The 21,413-nt window shown below is 36.6% G+C and overlaps 1 protein-coding gene across 3 annotated transcripts in view; it reads left to right on the top strand.

Moving 5' to 3' along the window:
- Window positions 1-21,413, top strand: part of GAREM1 (GRB2 associated regulator of MAPK1 subtype 1) — a 209,143-nt gene that overhangs the window by 152,933 nt on the left and 34,797 nt on the right. The window contains exon 1 of one of the 3 annotated variants that reach the window (XM_079943355.1): window positions 6,860-7,367. The exons of the other annotated variants lie outside the window; for them this stretch is intronic. The gene's annotated coding sequence lies outside the window, so the exon portion shown is untranslated. Of the gene's footprint in view, window positions 1-6,859; window positions 7,368-21,413 lie in introns of those variants that run through there. 3 annotated transcript variants of the gene reach the window in all.

Below are 21,413 nucleotides of genomic sequence, written 5' to 3' on the forward strand. Positions count from 1 at the left end.
TGATACATTTCGTTTGCTGATAAATGATGAGGAATCTAGCATAAAATTTTTTTATGATTTTTTTAAATGTCCTCAAGTATTAAAATCTAATATTCAGTCTTTGGTGGCATATTGTTTACATGAAAGGTTTTTAAAAGATGCCTCTAAGAGCTGTTTGTGAATTTGTATTGAACCAGCAATGAATGAAAAAATAATACTGAAACTAATACATTTTGATAGGGGTTTTTTTCCCCACAGAATACCATGATTGGCTATATTGATTCAAATGTATATAATAGAGATATCATTTAAAAGTCTAGCACAACAGTGTGAATGTACTTACCACTACTGACCTGTGTACTTAAAAACGGTTAAGATGGTAAATTTCATGTTATGTATATTTTACCACAATTTTTTTAAAAAGCAAAAAAAAAAAAGTCAGTTGGACTCCCCACTGAAATGAGGCCGAACAGAAAATCCTTTCAATCTGAACACTTTTTAAAATATGTCAGTGTAATTGTGGATATTACAGATAAGTGTATGGGGTAGAAGCTTATAGCATCCGTAGAGCTGGTTGGATTTGGGTTGAGTTCTGTGCTATGCATACATAAATATTTAATACCTCTAGTCTATCTCTCATAAAGTTGTAAGAGGTCATCACTTAAGTCGTCTCTCAATGCTATTCCAAGAAGACGCGATAAAGGAACCTCAAGAAATTTACAGAGATATACACAAAAGTCTGTGTGCTTAGTGAGTAAACACCCACGTAAATAAATAAACCGAGGAGATTTGGGGGAAGGATGCCTGGATACTGCCTGGATTTTAAAGGAAAATGTTGGATGCCATGGTCTTCTTTAAAAATTGATTATAATGTACACGAACATATATGTAGAGCTTAATGTGAGACCTAATTGGGGGCAAGGAAGTGCTATGCTTGGTTATTACTTCTCCTGGAGAGGGAGAGAAAAAATGAAAAACAGTACAACCTATTCATAACTATAGCTATTACAAACATTATTAAATATAATGTAATATGAAATATTATATAAATATAGCTATTATCCAGCAAGCAATTTTTTACAAGATAGGAGAATTCAAACCTCCTTGGAAAATTCAGCCTCTTCTCTCTGCTTCAGATACAGTGTAAATTAGACCAAGAGGCTAAACAACTATAGAAATGACTAACAGTTAAGAATTGACAGCTAACTGGCGTCATGATCGTCAAAAGGCACAATTATTATTTGAAATAAAGAAATATATATTTATGCACATATATTCATATATAGTTACAAGTGCAAATTGAAATGAAGCATGATAAGAATACAGAGTAAAACAAAAGTATTGAAAGAATAAGAACTAGTTTTGTTATTTTCAAGACTATAGCAAACTTTTATCTAAAATTTAACAGATAGTATTAGTACTATTTACATATTTATTTCAAAATAATGTATTCCTTTTATCTTAAAGAAAATATGTCTTTAAAAGATGACTTGATGTGTTTAAAAATGATCTGCCCAATTGTCCCATCATTGATTAACTGTGTGAAATGAGTTAATATATGTTAAACGTTTAATTCTTTAAGCAGCAAATATATTTTGAGCCCCTACTACATGGCCCACCCTGTCCTAGGCACTGGGGGTAAATATTGAATAAGTAAATCCTTGCCTGCTTGGAGATTACATTCTATTGGGGAGGCAGGGAATAAATAAGCAAATAAAAACACTACCTCCAAATAAAGCAATGGAGAAGACATTTGGATATACAAGTCCGGAGCTTGGGGCAGGGTCTGGCTTGGGGTGTAATATATATTTGGGGCTTATCAGCTCCTAGGTGGCATTTGAAGTCATGAGGCTAGCTGAGTTCACCTACATCTCAACCAAGGGTGCTTCTCCCCACCCCCCAGGGACATTTGACAATGTTTGGATACAATTTTGATTGTCACAGCTTGGGGAAGGGGTGGGTGCTACTGGTGTCTAGTGAACAGAGGACAGAGATGCTGATAAACATCCTACAGTGCCCAGGACAGCCCCCCAACAAAGCATTATCCAGCAAAAACATCCAGAGTGCCAAGGTTGAGAAACCCTAACCTAGAGTCTAGATTAAGACAGGAGATCTGAGGACTGAGCCCTGGAGCATTCCAGCACTGGGGTCTAGAGGAGGCAGAAAGGAGTAGCAGATAGAAAGACGGCAGAGCATGTGGTATCCCTGCAGCCAAATGACAATAGCGTTTCAAAGAAGAATGGGCAATTGTGTCAAATGCTTAGTGATTGAGTTAGATAAGCACTGGGAACTAACCATTAAATTTAGCCTTTAGAAGCTTTGAGAGGAAGGAAATAATAATCAGCTCAGAGACCCAGAAAACAGTTAACCAGGGAGGTATAGTAGGGTGGTCCCACGGTTTTGTCAAAGTAAATTTCAAGTGAGATTACTCGGCACTAACCCTTTTTTCTTCCAGCCGTCTTCAGCTGGAGAGTTGGGTATATAGTCAGAGTTGGGTTCTACCAGGCAGCGTAACAGAGATGAGCAAAGGCACAGATGAAGTGCCCTGGAGTGGCAGGTAGCAATGAGCCATGAATACAAGACGTGTAACCCCAATGAAAATTGGAGATCCTGACAGGGTTAAGGAACTTTTGATGTGGATTTGTTTAAGGAAGTGATGTGCAAAATAGGAGAGTGGTAGAGCGTCAAGTCCTTGAAATTAAACTTGAGGCAGTAATATAGGAAATGATAGGAGTAGCTGTTTTTCAAATCTAAATAGGCAACTGAGGTGGGAGGAACAGAAAATGGGAGACGAGAAGGTCAAGAAAATGAAAGAATATGTGGGCAGGTAACCTCTTGCTGATCATTTTGTCCATTTCCTCCAATCCCTCCTAAGCTGATGGCATTCGACGTTTTTACAGCAGTCACCTGCCTCATTCACCACTTTTTCCCTCTGTTAATAACATCCAGTTTTTGGTTTCCATGGTAAGAATTTTGTTTACCTGCTTTCCTACCTATTTGTTTTTAACTGTAATAGGCATTTTCTCAATTACCTCTTTTAGTTTTTTCATCAGCTGTCTCTGTTCTCATGTTTACTTTCAAAGTCAGAAGATGTCTTAGTTCTGAATTGGTCATTCCAACCGAAGGCTCAGTCCTCTACCCTTTAATAAGAAAAATAGCTACACCAACAGTTTTTCAGCCCGACTTCTTTCTTTAAACAAGTTGCCCGTTATCTAAAGAGCATGTCAGACTGTGTATCGTAGCTCAGGCTCTGGATTCAGAGTTGAGGTCAGACACCAGCTCCAGGCATTGACTGTGACCTTGGGCAGGTCACATGACCCCAGGTGTCTTCACCTCCAAAATGTACAAATCATAGATTTGTCATGAGAGTTAAATGAAGCAATGCATTCATGTGCTTTGCAAGTGTCTCATGTAGGGGCTGGCTAACTGCAATCTTGGGGGAAGGCACCTGTCTTGCAAATAAAGTTTTATTGGAACACAGCCATCCCCCTACACTTAGTGTTGTCTGTGGCTGCTTTCATGATACAACAACGGCACAGTCTGGTAGTTGCAAAAGAGACCATATGGCCCACAAGCCTGAAATTATTACTCCCTGGCCCTGTAAGAAGAGGTTTGCCAACCCCTGATTCAAAACATAAAATCCAACTAAATGAAGTTTCACATTTTAAAAAAATTTCCCAGCACAGATGATTTCACTTACTCTTTATTTAGTACTTTATACTCTGTGACTGAATATTAGAACAGAGTATTTATGTGTTGTTGTTTCAGAATACCCTTTCACCTCAGATACTTTTTTGGAGACTTATTATGCCAGTACCTAGTGAATTATTTTACATGTCTTCCAGCCTCTCAAACCCAGCCCAGTAATAATGAGAAATGTTCCCACACGTGTATTTTCTGCCATCAAACTAATGACTAACAAATTAAGCCTGATGTAAGTCTGTCTTTCCTGTGACATTTGCAGAGAGAGCGGGAAGAAAGGGCAGCCTTGGATTTGGCACTCGGTAGCTTGCAGCTCTCGTAAAGTGGGGAGGAGGCTTCCTGCTTTCAGTGCCCTCAGGCACAAGCTTTCTACATTAAAATGACGGCTCCCCAGTCCTAGGGAGCCCAAATGCACTAATCTGGATGCTATAACGTTGCTATTTTCGTTCCAGTTAGTGAGGTCCAAGCTTTCAGCTGTTCCAGCATAGATTTCCCCGGAAGCAGAATAACAAGTTTGCATTGTCTCAGCTGGGGAAAGCGCCCCACTCAGGAACTGTGAGATTTGGGCCAAATGTGGAATGTAGTCGCCGCTTCAGCCCACACAGACCTCGTAAGAACCGTTACCCTGTGGCTGGGTCAGAGCTCAGCTGACAGTCCTGTCACCTGCGAATCAGCTCCTGCTAACTGGGCTTGGCGCTGGCAGGGGTGGCAGTGCCTCACGGCAGAGCTGCTGGAGTGGAGCGCAAAGGATCTCAGGATCAACTTCTTTTAATAGGGAAAAAAAATCGTGTAAGATTCAGAGAACTTGAGTGATAGCTGAGCTTCTCAATACTGAAAAACGTGACCAAGAATAAAGTGACAAACTGTTATAAATAATCCAGCAGGACTAGGAAATTTATAGACTCTGAGTTTTGATAATCATCAGATGTTAGACCTAGAAAGGCCCTTACACATTGCTTTGTCCTACTCCTTCTTTTAATAAATAGGGAAACTAAGAAACAGATGTCAGCCAACTTCATTGATACATACAAAACCACAAAACAACTTAGCTGCAAAGCCAGATCCCCTAATTCAATCCAGTCATCCTTCTACTCCCTCATATTCTGTCTGTGGATTTGAGATAAGGCCCGTGATTATGATCAGAAAATCCTTTCACATTGACACTATAGCTTGCACGGTAAATTCATTTTCTTTTTTTAAAAATCTAAATAAACATATTCAATAATTATTGCCTAGCCAGATCCTTTCGTCTTTCATATTTCTGAACTGCTTATGGTCTGACACACAGGATTTGGCAACTTTCTGAATGTTATATGTGCCGATTTTTAGATCTTACATCATTCCAGAGTATGTTGCCAATATTTCAGAAATAAAATCCTACAAGTTAACTTGATGTTTTCTATCAGCAGTGGTACAGTTTCTAATTAGATAGCACATGTCAAAATGAGCCCCTTCAAAAATGCTACTGTAACATATTAACCCAGAATTGTTTTAAAGTATTAACCAGTATTCACAGAGAAACAAGATGGGTTCTTGCATTGTCGCTTGAAGCAGTGGTAAAGACACAAGGAAGTAGCCAAAATGCATCATTGAATAAATAAGCAAGAGTTCTAAAGTTTAATATGTTTCCTGCAACTTGATGCTGAACTTTGGATTTTTTCCAAGGCTTCTAACTTACTGAGAATCAGCCAGCTTTTCCCCCAAGCCGTAGATTTGAGGCAATCTGTGTGCCTTTTATCTTAATATATTCATTCCCCTTTTTAAAGCTGCCATCTGAAAAAGTGCTGAAGAAATAAATATCTTCCCCCTCTGCCAGCCAGTTAGACTGTACTTTGTTTCCATACCTAAGATAGTTAACAAATTAAACATATGTCATGTTACTTCCTTGACTCATTTTAACAGAACACACTACAGACAAGGCCTTGGAGATACATTAATGGAAAGCATTTGGGCTGCTCTTGATTCTAACTCTTGTCATAATTATTTTACTCTCTGCCATCTTTCTGATCACGTCTGTCTTTTAAAAGGCAAAAACAGCGTACGACTAGACTTTATTCTGTGTGCATGGGCCATCCTGTATTCGTCCTGTAGAGTAATACAAAATAGTGGGACTGAGTTCTTTGGTTGTTTTGTTTTATTCTTATACTAAGAGTATAGTTGAGTCGCGGTGGTCACATCATTCCTGGGGCTTCCCTGGTGGCGCAGTGGTTGAGAGTCCGCCTGCGGATGCAGGGGACGTGGGTTCGTGCCCTGGTCCGGGAGGATCCCACATGCCGTGGAGCGGCTGGGCCCGTGAGCCGTGGCCGCTGGGCCTGCGTGTCCGGAGCCTGTGCTCCTCAACAGGAGAGGCCACAACGGTGAGAGGCCCGCGTACCGAGAAAAAAAAAAAAAAGAAAAATACCATTCCTGGTTTCTGTCTTGACCATTCAGAAAAGGAATCCTCATGCTGTAAGTTTATAATGATGTCAGACAGGTGTTTTATTCCTCTGATTCTTCACAATGGATAAGGATCATTTGCTCTGGCATTTTCTACCTCTGTGGAGTCTTTAGAGCATGAGTAGTTCTAGGTAGCCAGCTTTTGGGGTAGCTGTGAATTTTAACAAAAATCCTGTCCAAAATGACTGTAATTTTCTTTTCAGTTTCTTAAAATGTATTGTACTTTCTATCATCCGAAAGAGAAGTACTGGAACAAAATTTAAACTTATCCTCATCTCCTGATGTGTATGACTTTTACCTTTATATGCGGAGACCCTACAACCCTGAGAATTATGTGCTCTATGGTCTCATTTAAATTGTTTGTTTGTTGCCTCTTATGTTTGTTAGAATACCTGCTTTAACAGTCCGTATTTCCAGTGTTGATTTCCACTTCTATTCCGCTGTGGGCTGGAAACTGGTAACCAAGCTGGATAGAGTTTTAGTTAGATGGGAGTAAGTACCCTTAAGGTCCTTAAAGCCTTTTCCATAAGCCCTAATATCACATCTTTTTGGTGCTCAGAGGCCTTTAGTTCACTACCTTGTTCTTGGTTACATTTCAGAGAGATCAGAAATTACCGATTAGTACGCAACCTGAATTTTGTCAGATATAAGAATGAATTTTAAAAATGAAGAGTGAATGAATTTAGAAGTAGCCAGTTTTTATTTGTATTTTCCAGTTTTTAAAAAATTCATCTTTTCCTTACCATGAGTCAGATGTCATTTATTTTCAAGAGTCATTCAGAATGATAAAATTGGATACAATGGTGAGGCTAATTATTTCAGTGTTTGAAGACAGCCCCAGTGCTCTTTTCGTCATCTGAGGTTTCAAGACCTCTGAAAAACTACCAGTTGGCAAGCCCTCGGCTGCACCGTCACAAATTAAATCATGGCCGTTGTACTTGTCATCCTTGCCCTATTTCCTGTTTAAAAAAATAAAACACTCAGGATTGACATTTGTCTTAACTCTTCATGCCCTTTCTTTCTCATTTTCTGCCATTTTCCCAAAAGAAAGAGTTACAAAAATCGAAGTTTGGGGGGAAATGATCTAATATTAATCAAATATTGTCTATTTAACCAAATATCAATCGGATCAATCCTGATTTTTTTTTTCAGGAGTTGAGATTTTAACCTCTGTTACGCGTTTCATCTTTAAAACAACTATTCTTAGGGAACAGGTTGCCAGTCACCAGGGACAGAGAGAAACAGAAGAGGTAGGGAGAGAGAGTATGTGTATGTGTGTAAAATTTTATGTCAGTGTTTTCAAATGTTGCTTGACCTTGGGGTATTAATTCTGAATGGTATTATGAACAGTAAAACCCTGATAGTTTCCTGGATTAGACCTATTAGAGTTGTTTAGATAACACACTTTGAATGACTTCCTCTCAGGAAGTATTGAAACTGGAAATGTTAACCAGGCACGCATACCCAAGCACTTAGAATGCATTTTCTTTTGCTATTAAAAAATGTTTAAAGGAAAGAAATTATGCAAATAAATCACATCTGTAGAAACCAGAGGAGACTGTTTGGCTCAACTGTCAAAGGAAGAACACTTATTTATGAGCTTCTTCCTCTGTCACTGACAGTGACCGCGAGATTGGTCGGTACATTAGTCTCCTAATATATGCAGAGCTAATTGTCAGCGTGAATGGTGACATCACAGTTGGAAGCATGGAACCACAGATGGTACGCACATATGTTATGCATTTTTATGTATGGGAGTAGGAGTAACTTCCTTTAGAAGTACAGACATACACAAAGACGTAGACAAAACTGTTGAGTGTGCCCAGAGAGTGACATTTACTGAAGATAATTTAGATCTGTTTAATCTGTGTGAATCGTGTCTCACAAACTATGTGGACATTCTCTTTCAGATCATTTGGTGTGCAGTACTCACTAGACCTATAATTTCTTCATTCTGGAAGGTGTATGTTTATAAAAGTAAATGAGGAAAAATAGAAAAAATACCAATTGAAAGAAGCTAGAAAGAGACATTTCTTCTTGTTATTCCTTCATGTTTGAGAAGCACTGTTGGCTCCCTGTATGTTCACTGGAAACAGTTTGTTGTATGAGGGAACATGTGTGTGTTTCCTCAAATCTCATGAGAACCCTTTCTCAACATCCTTGTCTCCATTCTGATCCAAATGGATGAACTGCCAACTTTTTTTATAAAGTTCCAATAAAAAGGAAGTATAGCAATGCATCTGAGCATTTTGGAGACCAGTTTATCCTAAAACAGTATATTCTGAATCATTTCAACATGTTCACTTCCTTTGAGATACAACTGTAATGATATTTCAGTCCCTATTCTGACATTAAGTTTTATTCTGGGATAACACATTCAATAAAAACTTGAGCAATTCTTTAGTACAGAAGGAAGGATAATGCTTAAAGGTAGCAGTTTGGGCTTGAAAACAGTAGTGCATGAAAATAGAAAATAACATGAAAATACAGAGATGTGAAAGGTAATGTGAAGCAGAATTATAAGAATTAAAACATTTTAAGAACTACTGTTAATAAAAGTAATAATAATGGTCTCCCCTTATTGGGGGCGTACCACTGTGGGAAGTTGTTTACCTACATTGGTTAAGCTTGAGAAGTAGCTGACGGTGTTCTCATTTTACAGATGAGGAAACTGAGGCTCAAAAAGGTAAAACACTTCATCTGAGGTCACCTAATAGTAAACAGGATTCAAACTCAGCTTGTAGTTTAGTTATTAGTATTGTACCCTTAATAGTATTGTACCAATTAATTTCCAAAGAACACGGTTCCTTTTATTCATCTATACCAGGGGTCAGCAACCTTTTTCTGTAAAGGCGCACAAAGAGTAACTAGGTTAGAGTTTGCAGGCCATACAGTCCCTGTTGCAGCTACTCAGCATTGCCAGTGGAGAGTGAAAGCAGCCACAGACCGTGCAGAAACAAATGGGTGTAGCAGTGTCCTAATAAAACTTTATTTACAAAGTCATGTGGTGGGCCAGAGCTGGACTGTGGGCAGTAGTTTGCTGACCTCTGATCTGTGTTATTATAAGCTTAACTAGTTGCCAGCTGGAAGTAAAAGGGATAAACCAAAAATTAAAATTAATAGCCAGTGAATCTTCATAAGGACCCTTGGTGACCAAAGTCAGGAGAATAAAATAACTGAAACCTTGAAGCTACAGGTTCTGTAGGAAAAGACAGTCAGCTTTAATACGTGCCAAGTACTGTCATGTATAAATGATATATTAGCTTCAAAGAAAACCCTCTTCTATATTCTTCAAAACTGTCAAGGTCATAAAAAACAAGGCAAGATAAAGAAACTCACAGAACAGAGGCCTAGATGCAATGTGGTATCCTGGTTTGGTCCAGGAACAGAAAAAGGACATTCATGGAAAAATTTAGTGAAATCCAAATAAAGCTTATAATGTAGTTAATAGATTGTACCAATGTTCATTTCTTAGCTTTGATAACGTGCCATGGTTTTGTAAGATGTTAACAGGAGAAGCTAGGTGAAGGGTATACAGGAACGCTCTGTACTGCCTTTGCAACTTTTCTACAAATCTGAAATTATTCCAAATAAAAAGTTAAATTTAATTTATTTATTATTAATTAATTGATTTAAATTCCTAAACTAACTCCAATATAGAAGTCCAGATGAATGCTGAATCTGAAAATAAACACAGCTAAGTTGAGGTCTTGTTAAAAAATAATAATAATAACACTTATCTGAGTCCACTTAAATGGATTTTAAACCTTAGGAGCCTGAACTGCTGTTAAAACAATATCGTGCTGCCATTTATGTACTGATAATGCCTCCTTCAGAGGGATTCCCTTCGCTCCAGAGACAACAGAACTGTTTGTTTTATATAGCACTAATGTTGATCGACAAACTCCTTTTCCCAAAGGTTAAAATTATATAGAGATGACCCAGAATGGGTAAGAAATTATTTACAAGGATTCTTACTACCTAGTTTTCTAAAGACATAATGATTCCTACTCAGTAAGCAATATGAACAATGTCAGTCGCTTGACCCAAGATGCTTTTTTATTAACATAAAAGAAAAAATCCATCTCAGGCTTAATGTAAGCCTGATACTAAAATGTGATAAAGATAACATAATAATAAAACTGTAGACTAATCTCACCTGTGACTAAGATACCTCAATCATAGATCAAATGCTATCAAGGAGAATCATGCAGTATATTTTTTAAGTGCAACATGATCACGTCGAGATTGTTTCGGGCATGTAGTGTTGTTTTACTATTTGGGAATCTACTATTAAAATATAAAATACATCAAAATGAAAAATAAACATATGACTATCTTATTGGATACAGAAACAGCATTTGGTAAAAAAAAATTAATTTCATTGTAGAAACTTTTCGAAAACTAGAATTGGAAAGACACATCACTAATAAGATTTTTTTAAATATCCATTTCAAACCAACAAATTTCTCATAGTTGATATTAAAACACAGGTGATATTCACATTAAAATGTGAAGCAACACTCTTGCCACCACCACTCTGTTGTGGGGAGAAAGGATGAAAACTTTAAAAATGAAAACAAATTTTTCGACTGCATAAGATATAATTACCTAGGAATCCCAAGAGAATCAACTGGGAAAAACTATTACAATAAGATTACTGGACACACAGAATAGCAGCAAAGTATATTCAACAAGACAGTAAACAGTAATGTCCAGGGATTGATAACAAAGGCAAATTTAAATACTAATAAGGGAAATAAAAGATATGAATACATGGTGAGAGTTTTCATCTGCCTATTTGGAAATACTAATATAATGATGTTACTTCTTGTCAAAACACCATGTAGATGTACTTCCAGTAAAATTACCAGTGCAAACCATGGACAGGATGATTCTAAAGTTCATCTGGAAAAATAGGCAAAAATATCTAAAATTTCCTATTGCCATGTTTTCTTTTAAGTTTTTATTTTTAAATAATTTCAATCTTAAAGAATTATTGCAAGAATAATATAAGATCTCCCTAACCACTTTAGATTCACCAACTGTTAACATTTTGCACATTTGTTTTATCATCCTCTACTCCTGCATGTGCGTATACATACATATGTATGTTTTTCTGAACCATTCAAGAGTGAATTGCCTACATTATGCCCTTTGCCCCTTAATAGTGTATATTTCCTAAGCATAAGGATATTTTCTTATGTAACCACGGTACGTTGATAACAATACTTTTATTTACAGTCTGTATTCTAACTTTGCCAAGTGTCCCAATGTCGTACTTTATAGTATTTTTGTTTCTTCCAGTACAGAATCCATTCCAGAATCACGTACGGCATTTACTTTTCATTTCTCTTTATTTCACTTTAATCTGGAACAGTTCTTCAACCTTTCTTTGTCTTTCATCACATGGATGTTTTTCAAGAATACACACCAGATATTTTATAGAATATTTCTCATTTTGGGTTTTTCTGATATTTCCTCATGATTAGATTCTAGTAATGAATGTGTTTTTAAGGTGGAATGTTATGTGATTGAGGTCCTGAACTTCTCAGGGAATCATATCCAGAGGTACGTGACGTGAACATGCTTCTCTTTGGTAATACTAAGTTTTATCACTTGGTCAAGATGTGTCCACTTTCTACCCTCTACAATTACTTTTCCTCCCCTGGTAATTAATTAGCTTCTGGGGATGACATTTTAAGACCTTGCACATTATCTATTACCTTAATCAAACTTCTATAAATTCAGTATTAATGATTCTAGTGTATAATCTTTACTGTAATAGATACAAAATTATGATTTTTTTCAATTCCACCACTTCTTTACATTTGTCAGCTTTTCCCCCATTCATTTTTTTCATTCATTCATCTTTTTGTTAACAATATGGACTTAGACGTTCCTGTTTTATTCAATAGATTATAACTCATTACAGTCTTCATTTACTGTGGTACTCAAACTGTCCCAGATTTAGCCAGTGGGGGCTAGTTCAGGCTGGCTCCTGTGTCTTTTTGACATGATCCCATCATCTTATGAGCACTTTCGGGCACAACAGAATGTTCCAAGCTAATCTTGTATCTTTCCTGCCCTAGCCCTGGAATCAGTCATTTGTCCCAGGAGCCCTAGTTCCTTTTAATGGGGAATGAGTTGGGCACTAAGTATACTTGGCGATAGTTGGAATCTTTGCTTCTAGTCCCTTGGAAAGAACAAAGCTAAGTAGTATGTGTGTGTGTGGTTTCTTCAATTATGAGTTGGTACTAATATGTCCAATTCCAATCCAACCCTGTGGAGTTCTTGCTTGCTTTTCCCAATTCCATACTTCCATCTCCCCTGCCACGGTGAAAACTCTGGCTCCCAAAATATCGACACATTTACTCATTTGTTCAGTTCTACAATACACATAGAGTTGTTTGAGAATCACTCTACCTATATCCCTATACAAAACAAATCTACTAAAAAGAACACAATCTTGGTTGGTCTTTTCTTTTCCTTACTTGTAGTATATAGTCAGTGTTCCAAAGTTACTTGGATTATTTCTCTGTCCCCAGGGCTGTTAGTTTATTCATTTGAAATACAGTTGGGTTCATCTGTTTCCATTTGCATTCAGCTTTTTTTTTTAATTTCTTGTTAACTTTTATTGTACTTTTTGAATATATAGGCCATTAGCCTACTTCCTAAAAGACAAAACTCTATAGCAAGGTTTACTCACAGAGGTGTCACTCTCTCCCATGTCCCTTCCTCCCTCCCCTCCCTCCTGTAAGTGACCAATTTCATTGTTTTCTGGTTTATTTTTCTTGTGTTCCTTAAAAAAAAAATAAGCAGAAATACACACACACACACACACACTTTTCCTTCTTTCTTAAACAAAAAGGCAATATACCATATAAATTTTCACGTGCTTTGCTTTTTTTTTAACTTAGTATATCCTGGAATTTATTTCATACCAATTCACTGAACTAACAGTACTCATTCATTTTCACATAATATCATTTCGTGTGTGTACCATAGTTTATTCAATCAATTGTCAATGTTTGGGCATTGAAATAGGTTCCAGTATTTTACAAATACAAATGATGCTACAACGAATAACCTTGTACATGGGTATTTTCATACGGTTGGAGAAATGTCTTCAGGGTAAATTCCTAAAAGTAGCATTGCTGGGTGGAGGGATAAATGCATGAATAGATTGGTTAGGTATTGCCAAATTCCTGGCCACCAGGCTTGTACTATTTGCATTTCCACCAGCTATGAACAAGAGTGCCTGTTTCCCCATAGCTTTACCAACTGAGGGCAGTGTCTAGCTTTTGAATATTTATCAGTGTTCTAGGTGAGAAATGGTATCTCAGTGGAATTATAGTTTACCTTTCTGTTTAGTATAAGAAAAGTTGAACATCTTTTCATAGATGTATCTTTTTAGTAGATTGATTATTCATGGCTTTTCTGTTTTTCTGGAGGTTTTGGGGTCTTTTTTAAAAACTGCTTATGTATTAGGGATGTTGGCTCTTTTTCTGTCATATACACTGGAAATATTTTCTGTCAGTCTGTTATTTGACTTTTGACTTTGCTTCTCTTGTTTATTTCCATCTAAAAACTTTGAGTCAGAATAACCACAAGTGAGGGCTTTTGTCATCAGATCTCAAAATGTATGACAAAGATACAGGAATTAAAACAGTATTGTTATGATAGGAAAATAGGCAGAAAGGTCATAGGGTAAAATGGCCCCTAAATAAATGCTAATATATGTATACATTTGAGTGTATGTGTTTTATAAATTTAATATATAATAAAAGTGGCACTTCAGATCAGTGATGAAAGGGATGGTTATTTGGAAATGTACTGGACACTCAGTTAACTATTTAAAAAACTGAAGTCAGATCCCTACCTTAAATAATCCACCAAAAAAATTAAATAAGTTAAATATTTAATAAATGAAACCATCAAAATGCCGGAAGAAAATATTGGTTAATGATATCAACATTTCTCAACCTGAGCACCAGTGAAAATTGGACTGGATAAATCTTTGCTGTAGGACTGTCCTGTGCCTTGTAGCATGTTTACCACCATTCTTTGTTCCCACTAGGTGTAAGCACCCTCCCAGTCATGGCCATCAAAAATGTCTGAAGACACTGTCAGATGTCCCCTGGTGGGGGGGGGGGGGCAAAACCACTCCTAGATCAGAACCTTGAGCTATATCTTCTCAACAAGTAGACACATAACACCCAAGAATGAAATCACAAAGGAAATGTTTGAAAATGCTGCATAGAAAAAAACTTTAATACTTAAAGAAGGCATAAAATTGAAATGCAAGCAACATATTGGAAAATGTATAGCATAAATGACATTCACATTGCATAAATAGTAATCAATAAGATAGCCATCACAACAGAAAAATGGGTGAGGGACACAAGCAGACAATTCACAGAGGAAAAACTCTAAATAGCTTGATAAATAAATACCAGAAAATATTCACAATACTAATATTCAAGCATATTCAACATAAGACATAAATAAATGCAGGACACATGCTTTACTTTTAATATTGGTAAACATTAAATTTATTCAGCATGGGTATGGGGAAACATAACTTCATAGAGTAGAAATATGTCTGTATAACATTGATGAAGTACAATGGGTAACACATATTAGACCTTTCACATGTATATACAGCTTTGTCCATGCAATTCTGAGACTTTATCCTAAGGAAATAATTGAAGTGTAAAAAAGTTTGCTGCAGTACTATTTATACTTGCTAAAAATTGGGAAATCCCATCTGTCTAACAATAAGGAATTGGTCAAATGAATTAAGGCATATCCATATATAATGGAATATGTTAGGTTAGTATTACAATTGATGGAGTATATGCACAGGAAAATAGATAAATTACAGTGAGAAGCAGAGCAATAAAACTGTATGTGTATTTATATATATCTGAGATAGACTGATACACTCATTTCTTTTTTTTTCATTCTTTTTAATTGCTGAGTAGTATTCCAATGTATATATGTACCACATCTTCTTTATCTGTTCATCTGTCGATGGACATTTAAGTTGCTTCCGTGTCTTGGCTATTGTAAACAGCACTGCGGTGAACATTGGGATGCATGTATCCTTTCAAACCATGATTTCCTCTGGATGTATGCCCAGGAGTGGGATTGGTGGGTCATATGGTAGATCCATTTTTAGTTTCTTAAGGAACCTCCATACTGTTCTCCATAGTGGCTGCACCAATTTACATTCCCACCAATGGTGCAGGAGGGTTCCCTTTTCTCCACACACCCTTGCCAGCATTTATTGTTTGTAGACTTTTTGACGATGGCCATTCTGAGTGGTGTGAGGTGATACCTCACTGTAGTTTTGATTAGCATTTCTCTAATAATTAGCGATGTTGAGCATCTTTTCATGTGCCTCTTGGCCGTCTATATATCTTCTTTGGGGAAATGTCTATTTATGTCTTCTGCCCATTTTTTGATTCGGTTGTTTTGGGGTTTTTTTTATGTCAAGCCACATGACCTGTTTGTAAAATTTAGAGACTAATCCCTTGTCACTCGCATTGTTTGCAAATATTTTCTCCCATTCTGTAGGTTGTTTTCTCATTTTGTTTATGGTTTCCTTTGCTGTGCAAAAGCTTTTGAGTTTAATTAGGCCCCAGTTGTTTATTTTTGTTTTTATTTCCAGTACTCTAGGAGGCGGATCATAAAAGATATTGCTGAGATTTATGTCAAAGAGTGTTCGGCCTATGTTTTCCTCTAAGAGTTTTGTAGTATCTGGTCTTACATTTAGGGCTTTAATACATTTTGAGCTTATTTTTGTGTATGTTGTTAAAGGATGTTCTAATTTCATTTTTTTACATGTAGCTGTCCAATTTTCCCAGCACCATTTATTAAAGAGACCATCTTTCCTCCATTGTATAGCCTTGCTTTCTTTGTCATAGATTAATTGCCCATAGGTACATGGGTTTATTTCTGGGCTTTCCACCCTGTTCCATTAATCCGTATTTCTGTTTTTGTGCCTGTACGGTACTGTTTTGGTGACTGTAGCTTTGTAGTATAGACTGAAGTCAGGGAGCCTGATTCTTCCAGCTCCATTTTTCTGTCCCAAGATTGCTTTGGCTATCTGGGGTATTTTGTGTCTCCATACAAATTTTAAGATTTTTTTGTTTCAGTTCTGTGAAAAATGCCACTGGTAAATTGATAGGGATTGCATTGAATCTGTAGATTGCCTTGGGTGGTATGGCCATTTTAACAATATTGATTCTTCCAATCCAAGAACATGGTATATCTTTCCAACTGTTTGTATCATCTTCACTTTCTTTCATCAGTGTCTTATAGCTTCAGAGTACAGATCTTTTGCCTACTTAGACAGGGATATTCTTAGGTATTTTATTCTTTTTGCTACAATGGTAAATGGGATTGTTTCTTTAATTTCTTTTTCTGATCTTTTGTTGTTAGTGTATAGAAATGCAACAGATTTATGTGTATTAATTTTGTATCCTGTAACTTTACCTAATTCAGTAATGAGTTCTATTAGTTTTCTGGTAGCATCTTTAGGATTTTTTATGTATAGTATCATGTCATCTGCAGACACTGACAGTTTTCCTTCTTCTTTTCCAATTTGGATTCATTTTTTTATCCTTCTCTGATTGCCATAGCTAGGGACTTCCAAAACTATGTTGAATAAAAGTGGCGAGAGTGGACATCCTTGTCTTGTTCCTCATCCTTTCCCCATTGAGTATGATGCTAGCTCTAGGTTTATCATATGTGGCCTTTATTACGTTGAGGGATGTTCCCTCTATACCCAGTTTCTGGAGAGTTTTTATCATAAATGGGTGTTGAATTTTGTCAAAAGCTTTTCCTGCATCTATTGAGATGATCACATGGGTTTTTGGTGTTTTTTTTTTTAATTTTATTTTATTTATTTATTTTTATACAGCAGGTTCTTATTAGTCATCCATTTTATACACATCAATGTATACATGTAAATCTCAATCTCCCAATTCATCGCACCACCACCACCACCACCCCTGGTGCTTTCCCCCGCTTGGTGTCCATACGTTTGCTCTCTACATTTGTGTCTCTATTTCTGCCCTGCAAACCGGTTCATCTGTACCATTTTTCTAGGTTCCACATATATGCATTAATATACAATATTTGTTTTTCTCTTTCTGACTAACTTCACTCTGTATGAGAGTCTCTAGATTCATCCACATCTCTACAAATGACCTAATTTCATTCCTTTGTATGGCTGAGTAATATTCCATTGTATATATGTACCACATCTTCTTTATCCATTCGTCTGTCGAAGGGCATTTAGGTTGCATCCATGACCTGGCTGTTGTAAATAGTGCACAAAAGAACATTGGGGTGCATGTGTCTTGTTCAATTATGGTTTTCTCTGGGTATATGCCCAATAGTGGGATGGCTGGGTCATATGGTAATTCTATTTTTAGTTTTGTAAGGAACCTCCATACTGTTCTCCATAGTGGCTGTATCAATTTACATTCCCACCAACAGTGCAAGAGGGTTCCGTTTTCTCCACACCCTCTCCAGCATTTGTTGTTTGTAGATTTTTTGATGATGCCCACTCTAACTGGTGTGAGGTGATACCTCATTGTAGTTTTGATTTGCATTTCTCTAATAATTAGTGATGTTGAGCAGCTTTTCATATGCTTCTTGGTCATCTGTATGTCCTCTTTGGAGAAATGTCTATTTCGGTCTTCTGCCCATTTTTTGATTGGGTTGTTGGTTTTTTTTAATATTGAGCTGCATGAGCTGTTTATATATTTTGGAGATTAATCCTTTGTCTGTTGACTCATTTGCAAATGTTTGCTCCCATTCTGAGGCTTCTCTTTTCACCTTGTTTGTAGTTTGCTTTGCAAAAGCTTTGAAGTTTCATTAGGTCCCATTTGTTTATTTTTGTTTTTATTTCCGTTACTCTAGTAGGTGGATCAAAAAGGATCTTGCTGTGATTTATGTCAAAGAGTGTTCTTCCTATGTTTTCCTCTAAGAGTTTTATAATGTCTGGTCTTACATTTAGGTCTCTAATACATTTTGAGTTTATTTTTGTGTATGGTGTTAGGGTGTGTTCTAATTTCATTCTTTTACATGTAGCTGTCCAGTTTTCCCAGCAGTGCTTATTGAAGAGACTGTCTTTTCTCCATTGTATATCCTTGCCTCCTTTGTCATAGATTAGTTTACCATAGGTGCGTGGGTTTATCTCTGGGCTTTCTATCCTGTTCCATTGATCTATATTTCTGTTTTTGTGCCAGTACCATATTGTCCTGATTAGTGTACCTTTGTAGTATAGTCTGAAGTAAGGGAGTCTGATTCCTCCAGCTCTGGTTTTTTCCCTCAAGACTGCTTTGGCTATTCGGGGGCTTTTGTGTCTCCATACAAATTTTAAGATTTTTTGTTCTAGTTCTGTAAAAAAATACCACTGGTAATTTGATGGGGATTGCCTTGAATATGTAGATTGCTTTGGGTAGTAGAGTCATTTTCACAGTGTTGATTATTCCAATCCAACAACATGGTATATATCTCTCCATCTGTTGGTTTCATCTTTAAATTCTCTCACAGTGTCTTATAGTTCTGTGCATACAGGTCTTTTGTCTCCCTAGGTAGGTTTATTCCTAGGTATTTATTCTTTTTCTTGCAGTGGTAAATGGGACTGTTTCCTTCACTTCTTTCAGATTTTTCATCATTAGTGTATAGGAATGCAAGAGATTTCTGTGCATTAATTTTGTATCCTGCTACTTTACCAAACTCATTGATTAGCTCTAGTAGTTTTCTGGTGGCATCTTTAGTATTCTCTATGTATAGTATCATGTCATCTGCAAACAGTGACCGTTTTGCTTCTTCTTTTCCAATTTGTATTCCTTTTATTTCTTTTTCTTCTCTGATTGCATGGCTAGGACTTCCAAAACTATGTTGAATAATAGTGGCGAGAGTGGACATCCTTCTCTTGTTTCTGATCTTAGAGGAAATGCTTTCAGTTTTTCACCATTGAGAATGATGTTTGCTGTGGGTTTGTCATATATGGCCTTTATTATGTTGAGGGAGGTTCCCTATGTGCCCACTTTCCGGAGAGTTTTTATCATAAATGGGTATCAAATTTTGTCAAAAGCTTTTTCTGCATGTATTGAGATGATCATATGGTTTTCCTCCTTCAATTTTGTAATATGGTGTACCACATCGATTGATTTGTGTATATTGAAGAATCCTTGCATCCCTGGGATAAATCCCACTTGATGATGGTATATGATCCTTTTAATGTGTTGTTGGATTCTGTTTGCTAGTATTTTGTTGAGGATTTTTGCATCTGTATTCATCAGTGATATTGGTCTATAATTTTCTTTTTTTGTAGTGTTTTTGTCTGGTTTTGGTATCAGGGTGATGGTGGCCTCATAGAATGAGTTTGGGAGTATTCCTTCCTCTGCAATTTTCTGGAAGAGTTTGAGAAGGATGGGTGTTAGCTCTTCTCTAAATGTTTGATAGAATTCACCTGTGAAGCCATGTGGACCAGAAGTTTTGTTTGTTGCAAGATTCTTAATCACAGTTTCAATTTCATTACTTGTGATTGGTCTGTTCATATTTTCTATTTCTTCCTGGGTCAGTCTTGGAAGGTTATACCTTTCTAAGAATTTGTCCATTTCTTCCAAATTGTCCATTTTATTGGCATAGAGTTGCTGTAGTAGTCTCTTAGGATGCTTTGTATTTCTGTGGTGTCTGTTGTAACTACTCCTCTTTCATTTGTATTTTATTAATTGAGTCCTCTCCCTCTTTTTTTTGATGAGTCTGGCTAATAGTTTATCAACTTTGTTTATCTTCTCAAAGAACCAGCTTTTAGTTTCATTGATCTTTGCCACTGTTTTCTTCGTTTCTATTTCATTTATTTCTGCTCTGATCTTTATGATTTCTTTCCTTCTGCTAACTTTGGGTTTTGTTTCTTCTTCTTTCTCTAGTTCTTTAGGTGTAAGGTTAGATTGTTTATTTGAGATTTTTCTCGTTTCTTGATGTAGGCTTGTATTGCTATAAACTTCCCTCTTAGACTGCCTTTGCTGCATCCCATAGGTTTTGGATCATTGTGTTTTCACTGTCATTTATCCCTAGGTATTTCTTTATTTCCTCTGATTTCTTCAGTGATCTCTTGGTTATTTAGTAACATACTGTTCAGCCTCCATGTGTTTGTGTTTTTTACATTTTTTCCCAGTAATTGATTTCTAATCTCATAGCATTGTGGTCAGAAAAGATGCTTGATATGATTTCAATTTTCTTAAATTTACTGAAGCTTAATTTGTGACCCAAGATGTGATCTATCCTGGAGAATGTTCCATGTGCACTAGAGAAGAAAGTGTAATCTGCTGTTTTTGGATGGAATGTCCTATAAATATCAATTAAATCTATCTGGTCTGTTGTGTCATTTAAAGCTTGTGTTTCCTTGTTAATTTTCTGTTTGGATGATCTGTCCATTTGTGTAAGTGAGGTGTTAGGAGTCCCCCACTATTACTGTCTTACTGTCGATTTCCTCTTTTATAGCTCTTAGCAGTTGCCTTATGTATTGAGGTGCTCCTATGTTGGGTGCATATATATTTAGAATTGTTATATCTTCTTCTTGGATTGATCCCTTGATCATTATGTAGTGTCCTTCCTTGTCTCTTGTAACATTCTTTCTTTTAAAGTCTATTTTATCTGATATGAGTATTGCTACTCCAGCTTTCTTTGGATTTCCATTTGCATGGAATATCTTTTTCCATCCCCTCACTCTCAGTCTGTATGTGTCCCTAGGTCTGAAGTGGGTCTCTTGAAGACAGCATATATATTGGTCTTGTTTTTGTATCCATTCAGCAAGCCTGTGTCTTTTGGTTGGAGCATTTAATCCATTCACGTTTAAAGTAATTATCGATATGTATGTTCCTATGACCATTTTCTTAATTGTTTTGGGTTTGTTTTTGTAGGTCCTTTTCTTCTCTTGTGTTTCCCACTTAGAGAAGTTCCTTTAGCATTTGTTGTAGAGCTGGTTTGGTGGTGCTGAATTCTCTTAGCTTTTGCTTGTCTGTAAAGCTTTTGACTTCTCCATCAAATCTGAATGAGATTCTTGCCAGGTAGAGTACTCTTGGTTGTAGGTTCTTCCCTTTCATCACTTTAAGTATATCATGCCACTCCCTTCTGGCTTGTAGAGCTTTTGCTGAGAAATCAGCTCTTAACCTTATGGGAGTTCCTTTGTATGTTATTTGTCATTTTTCTCTTGCTGCTTTCAATAATTTTTCTTTGCCTTTAATTTTTGCCAATTTGATTACTAT

Source organism: Stenella coeruleoalba (assembly GCF_951394435.1).
Source record: "Stenella coeruleoalba genome assembly, chromosome: 14".
Taxonomy (NCBI): domain Eukaryota; kingdom Metazoa; phylum Chordata; class Mammalia; order Artiodactyla; family Delphinidae; genus Stenella; species Stenella coeruleoalba.